At 42.1% G+C, this 12,942-nt stretch overlaps 1 protein-coding gene across 1 annotated transcript in view; it reads left to right on the forward strand.

Annotated features, from left to right (window-relative positions):
• Positions 1-12,942, forward strand: part of LOC128739987 (innexin inx7) — a 225,089-nt gene that overhangs the window by 39,224 nt on the left and 172,923 nt on the right. The gene's annotated exons all lie outside the window — the stretch shown is intronic.

A 12,942-nucleotide genomic window follows, 5' to 3' on the forward strand; every position in this document is an offset into this window, starting at 1 on the left:
CTAGAATAAATTCTTGTCACCGAAAACACCCACATGCCAAATTTGGTTCTATTTGCTTGATTAGTTCTCGAGTTATGCAGAAATTTGTGTTTCATTTGTATGGGAGCCCCCCCTCTTAGTGGGGGGAGGGGTCTCTAACCATCACTAAAACCTTTCCTGGCCCCAAAAACCTCTACATGCAAATTTTCACGCCGATTGGTTCAGTAGTTTTTGATTCTATAAGGAACACAGGACAGACAGACAGACAGACAGACAGACAGACAGACAGACAGACAGACAGACAGACAGACAGAAATCCTTCTTTATAGGTATAGATATCCACAATCTAAGAAAGCATTCACCGATGACCTATAACCCAAAGACAATAAATAAGTGCAATGACAGAAGTAATTAAAAAAAATTACCTAAAATCATATCTTTAAAGTACACAAGCAGTTTGAAGCAGTGTGCTTAGGGAGAGTGAAGTGGTCAACTTCCTAAAGGTTACACTTGGCCCGGCTAACAACACATTGTGGATAATGAGCGGGTGCTTCTCCCCACTTATTGGGGCCATTTGGCATTGGGAGGGCTTACTCAACGATTAACTCATGTGATCTAGTTCCTGGGAAGAGATTCTTAAATACACTTGGTACGTGCAAGTGATGTTGCTTGCCGACCGATTCCCTTTTGGCCCTTCATACAGGAGCTGGTAAACGTGATCAATCGTTATGTTTGTACGATTCCCCTTGTCGAGATATGCCCATTGCTATGAACACTTGTTCTGCTAAGATAGTAGTTCCCATACATACAGGACTCATTATGGTAAACATGATGCTAACAATCTGTATCAAGTCTGTGAATGTGTCTGTGAGTCTGTATCAAGTTTGTGAATCGGTGAAAGTCTGTGAACTTTATTGTCAAAGTTGCTCATTGTTATTTATTTGTTCTTTATCTGTGCGCTGGTTCTCGCTTACCCGCTTACCCGCTTATGAAAAAGTCGGACGCCTGGCAGAAATCGAACAGAACCAGTCTTTATTTTTCGCTCGATTCTCTTTATGTCAAATGTGACATTTTCAGGCAGGAGAAAAGTGGTTCATCAGTTTTGCAGTTTCGGGCAAAAGGTAAGAGAATAATATGGAACATGACAAAGCAGGTATAATTTAATTGTTAACCTGTTTATTGCACGCTCCTTGCTGCTACAATCCGCGGCTGCTACCCTCCAAAAAAGGAGGGCAAGCTGAATCGGTACAAAGCCGTGTAGCATTTTGTTGCGTGTATCGTTACCAAAAGGGATTTAGTTTGACAGTAGCAGAATTAACCAATAGGGAGTATCATTGCATCAGCTTTTCAGAGGTACATATAGTTGAACGAAGACAAATGTAACGCTCTCTTCTGTATAAACCGTTGACGAATAAAGACGTGAATACATTGATCTCGCTAAAGACTACAGTTTTATCAGAAGTGGGATAATACTTTAGCCGTTTCGTGTACGTTTATTTTGCGTTCCGTTCCGTACGTTCCGTGTCAGCAACTGAATTAAGATACGCGTTCTTAAGTTCAGTATGCCGCGAAGACGAAGCGAGAAAAATCAAGTCAATCCTTGTTCCGAAGAAGAGGCGGATCAGGCTGGAGGTTGCGAAATGAATTCTAACAGACGGGAAAAACTTTTGCATCCGGAAGAATTACGTCATCTGATTCCTGAGTTTAACGAAGGTGCTGGTGCCAGACTGCCAGCAGTCTGATTTGGGCCCGCTGTCAAATTTTGAGCCCACGACATGTTGTCGCTGACGTTTACTGCAGCTCGTTATAGAGATGTCGATGGGGTGGTATCAACGGAGGAGTAAGTTCTGAAGCTACCATTATCTATATCATTCGTGGTCTTTCGCACGATGTCATTTACGACAGTTTGATCTCACGACAATATACCGACATCTATGAACTTCTGGAGCATATCAAGTGGTGTGAATCGAATTTTCAACATCGTCGGAGAAAATGAGGAAACTTTGCTATAACGAACCCAGCAAGCACCAGGAATATTTGAGAAGAAAGGTCTACGGAACAGAAACCGAAGGGAGAATTTATTTGCTTTAATTGCAACGAAGCGAGGCATAAGTCTATTGCTTGTCCCAAACCCCAGCGTCTCGAAAGATGTACTAACTGCCATCGTACGGGCCACACCGCGACGGGATGCCGCAACCAACCAGTAATGCCGAATATACAATTCCAACCTTCTACTGCGCCCAATGCCAAGTCAACGATAAACGTGATTGATGCTGAAACGACGACAACGGAACGAATAATCTACACAAATTCCGATTCGAGAATGAATACTCAGGTTATAGTTGGTAACAAACTTAAAGAGTATACGGCTCTTGTAGATTCAGGAAGTGCAGTAAGTCTTTTGAAGATTTCTAATTTGCCTACAAATGTTGGTCGGCAGGCTATTCATATCGATGGTGACGTGCTAAGAGCAAATGAATGTAAGATTGATATACTAGGTTCCTTTACTACCACAATTATCGCTCAAACAGCCGTGTTCAACGTTCAATTTTTGCTTGTGCCTGATAACACTATGTTAGTAGATATTATACTTGGTCGAGATTTTCTCAAACTGAATCGCATTGGAACTGTTAGTTTTAAAGACGACAAAACAAGTGTGTTGGAAACGAGCAACCACGACGTTGAATTAACGAAAAAGGGTTTCGATGGTTTTGAGTATGAAGAAGGGGAAGATGTGTTATTCTTTGATCGACGTTTCGCTCTAGAAGTAGATGATGATAAAGAAACTGTTAATGAGGCGCAACGTGTGATGGACTATCGTGATATGTCAATCGAGATAAGCCGAATGAACCGTTAGTTCGTTACTCGTATGAGATTGCATTGAACGAGAACAAATATTACACTGCGACTCCAGCACGATTAAATACCGTTGAAAAGCAAGAACTAAATAACATTATTGATGATCTTTGCCAACGTAATATGATCCGTGAAAGCGATTTATCGTATACAAGCCGCGTTACCCTAACTCCGTTGAATCGTCTTGTCAAACGTTTGCACCATCCGCTTCCCATTGTCGAAGATCAAATATTAAATTTACAGGTTAAGAAATGCTTTTCGACCAGGAACGTGAAAACGGTAGGGAAAAACAATACGCGTAGAACAAAGTATAAGAGTCCGTCTATGATCAGGAAGGTTCTAGATCGGAACCGTTACGTAGTTTCAGACATCGAAGAATATCAAGTATCAAATATCCCGTTCGAAGGAATGTTTGATCCGCTCAATTTGCGCTTGTATCAGTCTGCGAACAGTTCAGAAAATCACGATCAACATGGTATCGCGACGTCAGATTCAGAGTCGGAGTTTGAGGGCTTTGCGGATTAACTCGGCTGTTGGTTTAGATAAACTATATATATATTGCAAGTTTCTGGAAACGTTTAATGGCAAACGGATTTCTTGAGTAGATTACTTAGTAGAGAGCTAGGCAGAGTCCGTTGAGGCCAATGGACAGTATCAGGATGGACGAACTGTAGCATTTTGTTGCGTGTATCGTTACCAAAAGGGATTTAGTTTGGCAATAGCAGAATTAACCAATAGGGAATATCATTGCATCAGCTTTTCAGAGGTACATATAGTTGAACGAAGACAAATGTAACGCTCTCTTCTGTATAAACCGTTGACGAATAAAGACGTGAATACATTGATCTCGCTAAAGCCTACAGCCGGTTTTTATTCAAAGCCTCTGGCAGAAATCGAACAGAAATCCGGCAGAAAACCGTAAGGCGAAATTTCTGCCCGAATCGAATGTGTCATTTCTGCTAGTTTCCACGGGTGACGGCGGTCAGAAATCCGGCAGAATGTGTCGCAGAAAAAGTTTTTCGCTGCCAGATTTTTGTTCGATTTCCAGTTCGATTCCGCCCACCCGCCTAGGCGCGTCCGGCAAATTATATCACACACACATCAGATTGATGTCTTATCTCTCTTGTAGTGATATATTAACAATGCTAACTATTGAAATTCAGCAGTAAACAGGTTTTGAAGACGAGGTATGATATAGATCATTTTGCGATCAGGGATGGTTCGATCACTTTGACTCAATTTTGATTCATTTGACAGTACCGTCTAAACGGGGTCAAATATGACAAAGTTATATATGAGACATTTGTAGAACAGGTTATTATCTATAATTTGGCTGAATAAAGTTTTGCTGTATCTTTTGTAGTTACGGCGCTACAATGCTAGTATCTTATTAGTGACTAAATGAACGTTCATTTAGTCACTGATGAGTTACTAGCATTGTAGCACCGTAATTACAAATGATACAGCAAAACTTCGTTCAGAAAACTTGTAGATTAGAACTAGTTCTACAAATGTCTCATACATAACATTGTCATATCTGGCTCTGCTGAGACGGTACTGTCAAATGAATCAAGATTGAGTCAAAGTGATCGAACCATCCCTGTTTGCGATGACGTCATTTTGCCGTCAAATGACACCACTTGGTGGTTTGTTTACATGTTTTTTGTCGATTTGAAATTTCGTGAAGGATTACTGCATCAATTTCTGTAAAACGCATGTAAGGCACTTTCTCTTCAATAAAAACTATAAATTTCTATCATTATCTGCCGGACAAAGATAGAAAACTCAATTCAAAATTTAACACCACGTAAACAAACCACCAAGTACCAAGTGCTGTCAAAAAAGTGTGGTTAGGAGCTCCCGTGTAATGATCTATATCATACGCTGGGTCATAATGGGTTAAAGTGATTGATCGGAATAATGAACATAACTTTTTTTCTGCTTTTAATTCCGATCACATATCAAAGTTATAAACTCTCAAAATGGATGTTAACGAGGTTACTATTTGGATTTTAGAGTTATTCGCAACATGATAACATGGTGGAAATATTGAAATCTTTTGACGTAGAACTACGTCTTACGACAGGGTGTCAATCCAAAATTTGGAGTCAAGCCAGCGTCACGAAAGAATTAAAAATTTTGAACGCTAATAGCTCTTCCAATTTAAAACGGATTTTGATCATAAACGATGCAGCAATTGTACGGCTTTTAAAAAGATTGTTTGCCAATCACTATTTAGTGAAAATTAACGAAAACTTTCAAGCTAAAATTTTCCTATACAATTTCCGTATAATAGTCTTGCTTGTCAGGCTGCGTACGGACGGACGACCATTACACACACCAAGCTTGTGGCTGCTGCTGCTTCAAGACAAAGAAGCAAAATAAACTTGCGTGTTTTTTGCATACTACAAAATACAGTAAAGCCTACTGTTTTACCTGACTCACTGCGAATATGCGTATTATTGAAATAAAACGTAACCATATGTTTTATTCGTTTATAACGCATATTCAGTTAATATCGATAACAAACGATTTTTTATAAGTTGTGCTTTTGTTATTGCATTTAATTTGTAAAAAGTTGCATAAATAACAATTCAGTTTCACAATACAATTATTGCGTACTACTGGCACATGAAATATAATGTTTAAGTACGTTATTTTTAGTGATCAAAATTAACGATATTTTCGATACAAGGGCGTTATTTTTCGAAACCTTTCGAACCAACACGATCCCGCGAATACAACGCATTTCGCAGTGAGTCAGGTAACACAGTAGGTGCTACATTTCGATTTGGAATTTCGACCTTATGTTTTAATATGACAGACTTCACAACCAGCTGTAACTACACGGGACATTTGTAGGACTAGTCCTACAAATCCTTGTACTCTAACAGCCTCTTTCAGTCGAGATTTGAACATGTGGCGTCTAGCTTATTAGACCAGTGCCGTACCTCGAGGCCAACTGATAGACTCAGATGTTTTGCTTTTCTAACTCTGCAAACAAGCGATTGCGATAGTGCAGTTATGGACTATCTTATTAATGCCTGTTCTCTTATTATAACATATTACTTTGAGGACTTAAGTTTTCTCCTAGAACTTTGTTGATAGCTGGATGCGTGTGGCAGATTTCTATACTGATATACTCCGACTTTGGCACTGGTAAAAATCTTCTTTTTTGGTATCACAAAATACCTCTCCTACCAAAAATACGCTCCAATTTATTAAGCAAGATTATATTATTATGCTGTTTGTTTTTTCTCACTTTACGCTCTCTTTACTGGAGCACAACCTTTCTGATTTGAAGTCTAAATGTGGCTCAGTTTTATTATAATTGTAACAATTGAACGAAGATAAAACAAGGGGAAGGTTTCATAATCCGCTTGTCGTGCTCTAATGATAATAATGATCATTAACGCAAGTAGAAGATGATTGGTAGGGGAATTGTCGTCAGACTCTATAAACGCAAAACATTTCAGATCCATTTGGTACAAATTGACAATAGTTTTATACTTTAACAGCTAAACATGATGTGATCGGAATTAGATACAACTGTGATCGGAATTAGAATCACCCCTTAAAATTGATGATCGGAATTAGGTGCACTGATACAGCATACTTGGATGCATTTTTTGTAACTTTCGGTTAATAATTTAGGCATTTTAACATTTTTCCATGAAACATAACTGAAAATACTTGCTAAAGACACATGCCATGTAAATAAATGTCAAGCCTTTATTTTTCAGTAGGGACTCAAAGATGAATAATGCCTTAGGTGATCGGAATTAGGTGCTTTCACGGTATATTGATTATACTCCCTAATGTCATATACACCAAAAAATGCGGAAGTTAAAATAACAAATTTACTCCTAAGATGCTATAACCTAGGACTAACGGTTTTAGCTTAGTTACTTTTGTCCACCTAGATTTGGGTTTCATCCCACGGTGCGACGCACGTAGAGGCCAGCGCAGCGTATCGCCTAATGTAACAGGCGAATCTTATAGATGTAATGTAGGGCACGGGATCAGTACAGACACTTTAGATTACAGAGGCGCCGAGACACTCAAAAACCACTAAATTTTGAACGAAACCGGAGAGTTGCCTTTATTTATGATGATACTCTCCGTTTTGTTTCAAAATTTAGCGGATTTTGAGTTTGAGTGTCTCGGCGCCTCTGTAATCTATAGTCAATATAGTGTAGGGATCAGTCATCAGACATTAGTTGTTTCTTTTATTGTTTAAACGTTACTGTTTATCACGTTTATACGCATTTCTCTGTTACTTAATGTTTATAATCATAACAGGTCCTGCTTGCAGTGGCACATGAGACAATTAAAAGTTATTATAATTATTTTGAAATCCTTAGAGTTGTTTTATATAAATCGGCAATCGTTCATTATGGTTAAAGCTTCGTAGGGATGTTACCATACAGCTTCTATATTATAAAAGTTTAGAAATGTTTGTGGTGATCAAAGTCAAATTAATTTCATGTCTCCATTGCCTGAGGAGTAAAATAATTATTCAAATTCACCACTATCTTAACCAGAGACAATGTGATTTTTTCCCTTCAACCCTGGTTTGTTTAAACCAGTTAATATATTCGGGCTGGTAAACGGCTGTATAATGCGGAATATAGACCCCATAGTGGTCGTTAGCCTGTTATCCAGCAACTCCGATCCCGACCTCCTCGTGATACCAGCCGGAATACGAGCAACCTTTGCGGAGATCGAGTAACCAACCCCGGTGGAAACTAAGGTCGTATACTAACCGGGAAGGATGTATAGTGAGTCTCGGCACTATAAGATGGCAGCCCCATCACGAGACTCGGTAGTGTTGCCCCAGTACGGCTACACACCTAAATTAAACTTAAACTAACAACATTCAAGCATATTCGGAGCGGAATATTCGGCATCGACCTAGGCGACGGAACAAGGACGACGAATGGAGACTCGGTACTTGGAACTGCAGATCGCTAAATTTCGCAGGTTGCGAGCGGGTGCTGATTGAACAGCTGGAACCCCGCAAACTCGGCATCGTAGCTCTGCAGGAAATCTGTCGCAAAGGAGAGAAGGTATGGAAGATCCGTGGCGGAAAGGTCCAGTTTTGCCAGAGCGGTGGCGCTACCAACGAACTGGAAACGGGCTTTGTAGTGCTGGGTCGCGTGATAGATTGGAAGGCGATCAACGAGAGAATGTGTGTATTGAGGATAAAGGGCCGTTTCTTCAATTATAGCATCATTAACGCGCACTGCCCGCACGAAGGTAGACCGGACGATGAGAAAGAAGCGTTCTACGCGAGGCTGGAGGCAACGTACCGCAACTGCTCGTCACGGGACATCAAGATCGTCATCGGGGATATGAACGCCCAGGTCGGTAGCGAAGAAATGTATAGACCGGTGGTAGGACCCCATAGCCTGCACACCGACACAAACGATAACGGCCAACGATGTATAAACTTCGCAGCTTCCCGAGGCCTGGTGATCCGAAGCACCTTTTTCCCGCGCAAGGATATCCACAAAGCCACCTGGAGATCACCTGACCAACGTAGAATGAACCAAATTGACCACGTTCTCATAGAGGGCCGGTTTTTCTCTAACATCACGAACGTACGCTCCCGTTGGGGTGCGGATATTGATTCTGACCATTACCTAGTAGCAGATAGCAGTACATGTGCGCTCAAAGCTGTCCACCGTATACCGGACACGTCAAAGCCGCCCTCCTCGGCTGAACATCAGGCAGTTAGATAACCCACAAGCTGCCGAGAACTACACGCGAGTACTGAATGAGGCACTGCCTTCTTCCGAGGAGTTAGGTACTTCAAACCTCGAAGACGGTTGGGGCAGAATACGCTCGGCCATCGGAGTGGCCGCTACCGCGGCACTAGGTATTGAGCCTCGGAGTACACAAAATGATTGGTTTGATGGGGAATGCCAACAAGCGGTGGAGGAGAAAAAAATGCTTGGAAAAATTATCTAAGTATTGCCACTAGAGAGAGCCTGCCCAAATACCGACGAGCTAGGAACCAGTTGACCACGATCCTGAGGAGAAAAAAGCGCCAAATGAGGACAGAGATCGTGAAGAATTAGAGCAACTATTCCGAGCAAATGACACGCGCAAGTTTTATGAGAAGGTGAACCAAACTCGGAAGGGCTACACACCGAAACCTGACATGTGTAGGGACGAGGGAGGGAATCTAATTACAAACGAGCGCGAGGTGGTCGACAGGCGGAAGCAGTTCTTCGATGAACACCTCAATGGCGAAGTCACAGAAGGAGGCGAAACGGAAATTAACCTAGGAGCGCCCATGGAAGATAGTGATGTCCTAGCACCTGATCTCCAAGAAGTCAAACGAGAAATCAGGCTGCTGAAGACCAATAAAGCTGCTGGGAAGGACCGTCTACCGGCAGAACTTTATAAACATGGCGGAGAAACGCTAGCAAAGGCTCTACACTGGGTTATTTCGAGGATTTGGGAGGAGGAAAAGCTACCGGAGGAATGGATGGAAGGAGTGGTTTGTCCCATCTACAAAAAGGGTGATCGGCTAGACTGCTGCAACTATCGTGGTATTACGCTGGTAAACGCCGCCTACAAGGTACTCTCCCAGATCCTGTGTAACGATTCCAAGAGATGGGAATCGACTGAACTATTACTAGCCTAATAACCACCCCGACCGGCGTATCCTAAAATCCAGATCACTGAAAGTAGAGACAAGGCAAGTGTGAACAGAGTCGGAGACGACAAACCAAAACCACCGATCACGATCCCATCCTATCCTATTTCGAACCTACCGTACATCAATCAACCCCTATCCCGTTCAACAACTGCATGTTTAATGCTCTCTGTGAGCTTTTCGCCCCACAGCATAAACACACACGTCAGTTGACGATGTGACGAATATTTCCGCCATATTAAGGAAACCCGTAGGACGCCATCGCCGAGACTTGCTATTCTGAAGTGGACTGTGAGCGAGTCACGACGTACCATAAAGTACGGAAATAAATCTGTCCGTTCTTTTATTATAAAGGTTCCGCGAGTGCCAAAGTGCCGAAGGGACGCTACACTGGTCGTCGTGGACCGCATCCGTTGATCCAGCCACCCAGGAGAACCCGTGGGGGAAAGGCCACAGATAACCGCCAAAGAGCCGCGTTACCCAGGAACCGGAGCAGTGTCCATCGCGAGGTGTCCTGAGCCGACGGGATTGGTGGAGAAGGTGAGTCAGACCCGTTCTGTGATCCGAGCCTCTGCCTTTACGGTAGGTGTGATAGGTGGCCGGATACACCCATTAGGGGTGCATTATTGGGTGAACATAGGTTCACCGATCCGTTTCGTTACAGACCTGCCCTAACCTCATAGCTCTGCCGACGCCATCGAACGCTGAACAAAAGAGGGGGGGTGTTTCACAATAGACCCTGAATATAACAACACTATTGGTCTTAAACATTGTTTAATTCCCGTAAGCGGGCCAATTCACAAAAATCCAGTTACAGTGGCGCCCAACCAGTGGGATTTCACGGAGCGTTACAACGGTAACCTCAAACCGCGGTTTTCAGCAGCTCGTCGCGTCCAAGGCCTGTGAGGTTGGAGCGGGTTCGTGCCAGAATTCCGGGAAAGCAGGATTTACCGGCTTGAGAGATTTAAGCCTTTACAGAACGTCCGTGGTTGCTCCGATTTTGTCTGACGTGGACTTGTGTGCCAATATCGGGTCAAATACATAATCCGATTAAGAGGAAAGCTGTAAGTGTATAAAATAAATATTTTTAGAAATCAAATTTGCCGAATATTTCAATTCCTTCGTTACCTTTGTTTATTGAATAACCCATCACTGTTTATTGAATAACCGATCACTGCCAAAACCTGGTTACATATCCTAGATAGAAAACAAAATGGATCCGTTAAAATTATTAGAAGATGAAATCGAATATGAATTCGAGATTAGGAAAATTATTCAAGCAACCGGCAGGACGCGCGCGTTACGCGAAATGTTGAAACAAGAGTTTTCGTGTCAATGGGAAACTCCAACAATCTCTAATCGCGAACCGTCTTCCGAAATTGAAATTTGTCGTCAAAAGCTGTCGGTTATCGAGAGCCATTTGCAAAAACCCTCTACCCATTCAAACTATAATGAATTGTCCACCATTGACTCTAGATTAATACATATTCTTAACCGCCTCGAACGCGTCCGTGATGTAAGCAAAGAATATTCGCGTGCTAAAGAAGAACTGATTCGAAAGTCTAGCCAACTTGATGAGCTTGCGTCGCTATCTAGAGTAAAACTTCAGAACCCCCAAGAATCAAAATCAAATCAACAGAAAAGCAAGGAAGAAGGTGCAACAGATAGTCAAGCAAATGCATCAAACGATACACAACAGGGCAAGCGGACGGGTACAATACCTAAACTTAGCACGGAATCACGTCTGCCGGAACAAACTATTAATCAAAACCGGGAAACAATGTCAGTTATGCAAAACTTTATCGAGAAGCAGCAGTCTTTCAACGGTCAAATGCTGCAGATGCAACAACAAATGCTCGCGCTTATGTCGGAGATGCGCAGCTCTAACAACAGACAAGTCCAACACTCACCACCCATGCTTCCTCTTAACCAAATACCTAGACCTAATCTCACGCAACGACCAGAAAATCACCGTAGAACTACGTCCGTATCCAAGTGGGACATTGAAAAATTCTCAGGAGAAAAGCGATTCCCAAGCGTTAACGAGTTCATTACGAAAGTGGAAATGTATGCAGAGAGTGATCAATTGATAGAGGCGGAGATCGCACAATCAGCGGTGCACCTGTTCGAGGGAACTGCACTACATTGGTACAGTGGACTTCACCAACAGCTACTATCGATGGAACCAGCCTCAAGATGGCGAGAAATAAAAAAGCAGCTGAAAAAGGATTTTCTGCCTGCAGATTATGATTTTCGACTAAAATCCCAGATCGAAAACGGACTTCAAGGACCAGATGAACCATTTAGCGTCTATATAGCGTCGATGCAATTTCTGTTTGCACAGATGGCTACACCCTATGAAGATGCTGAAAAACTTCAAATGATAAGGAGAAATATGTGCCCTTCATACCTTTCGCAGTTAACATTTGAATCGATTGAATCAACCGAGGAGTTAAAGAAGAAGTGCAGAGAAATCGACACGACTGAAACTTTAGTGAAAAGACATACTAAAATGTTTCCAATGCCATATGCCGAACCTTCGTTCCAATACCGTAACAGAAGACCCTTTACGAAACACCGACAAGAGCAGCTAGAAGAGTACCACACGGAAGAGGAAACAGACGAGGACGAGACCGTCGAAGCAGTTGCAGCAGCACCGAAAACCTTTTCTGAAACAGAAAGAGAGAAGAGAAGAGTCAAAATAAAAAGAAGAGAATGTTATGACTGCAAAGAAGAAGGACACTATTTCAAAAATTGTCCAAAGAAGCAAACTAGGGAGTTTTGCACAAGATGTGGATACCCAGATGTGAAGGCATCAGAATGCAAAAAGTGCCGAACGCCGTTTTTTTTCCATGTTGGGTATTTTTATCACTGCGACCATTTGTTTGATCTATTGTGATATATTCCCCGTTTTATTATAGCTATGTTGTCAAGATGACGCACCACTAGCAGAAGTGATTGTCATTGTTTGACTAATAGCATTTGTCCAGCCCGGTGATGCACTTCGGATGAAGTGCACTACTGCGCTGGGAGTTGTTCTCCAAATATCAGAGGGTTCTAACAGCCCTCTTTTGAAGAACCTTAATCTTTTATTGAGAATTGCCGGACATCGGCATAACAGGTGTTCCGAGTCTTCTTTTTCTATGCCGCAGAAGCGACATATATCATCATGAAGTTTTCCCATTAGCTTCAGATGATAGCGGCTCGGACAATGTCCTGTTATAAGACCAGTATAAATGCTTAGATCTTTCTTCGAAAGCTCCAGTATTTTGCGAGTAATTGAAACGTTTGGAGAGATGAAACGTTTCGACTGCCTAGCATTGAAAGTGTTATTCCAATTTGATTCCACTTTCGTACATTCCCATGCTTTTAGCTCCATTTTTAAGCAGAAGCAGATAAGCAACAGAAGGGCTCAAGTCCTACAAATTGATGAGATGATC

The sequence above is a fragment of the Sabethes cyaneus genome, chromosome 3, assembly GCF_943734655.1.
Source record: "Sabethes cyaneus chromosome 3, idSabCyanKW18_F2, whole genome shotgun sequence".
Taxonomy (NCBI): Eukaryota; Metazoa; Arthropoda; class Insecta; order Diptera; family Culicidae; genus Sabethes; species Sabethes cyaneus.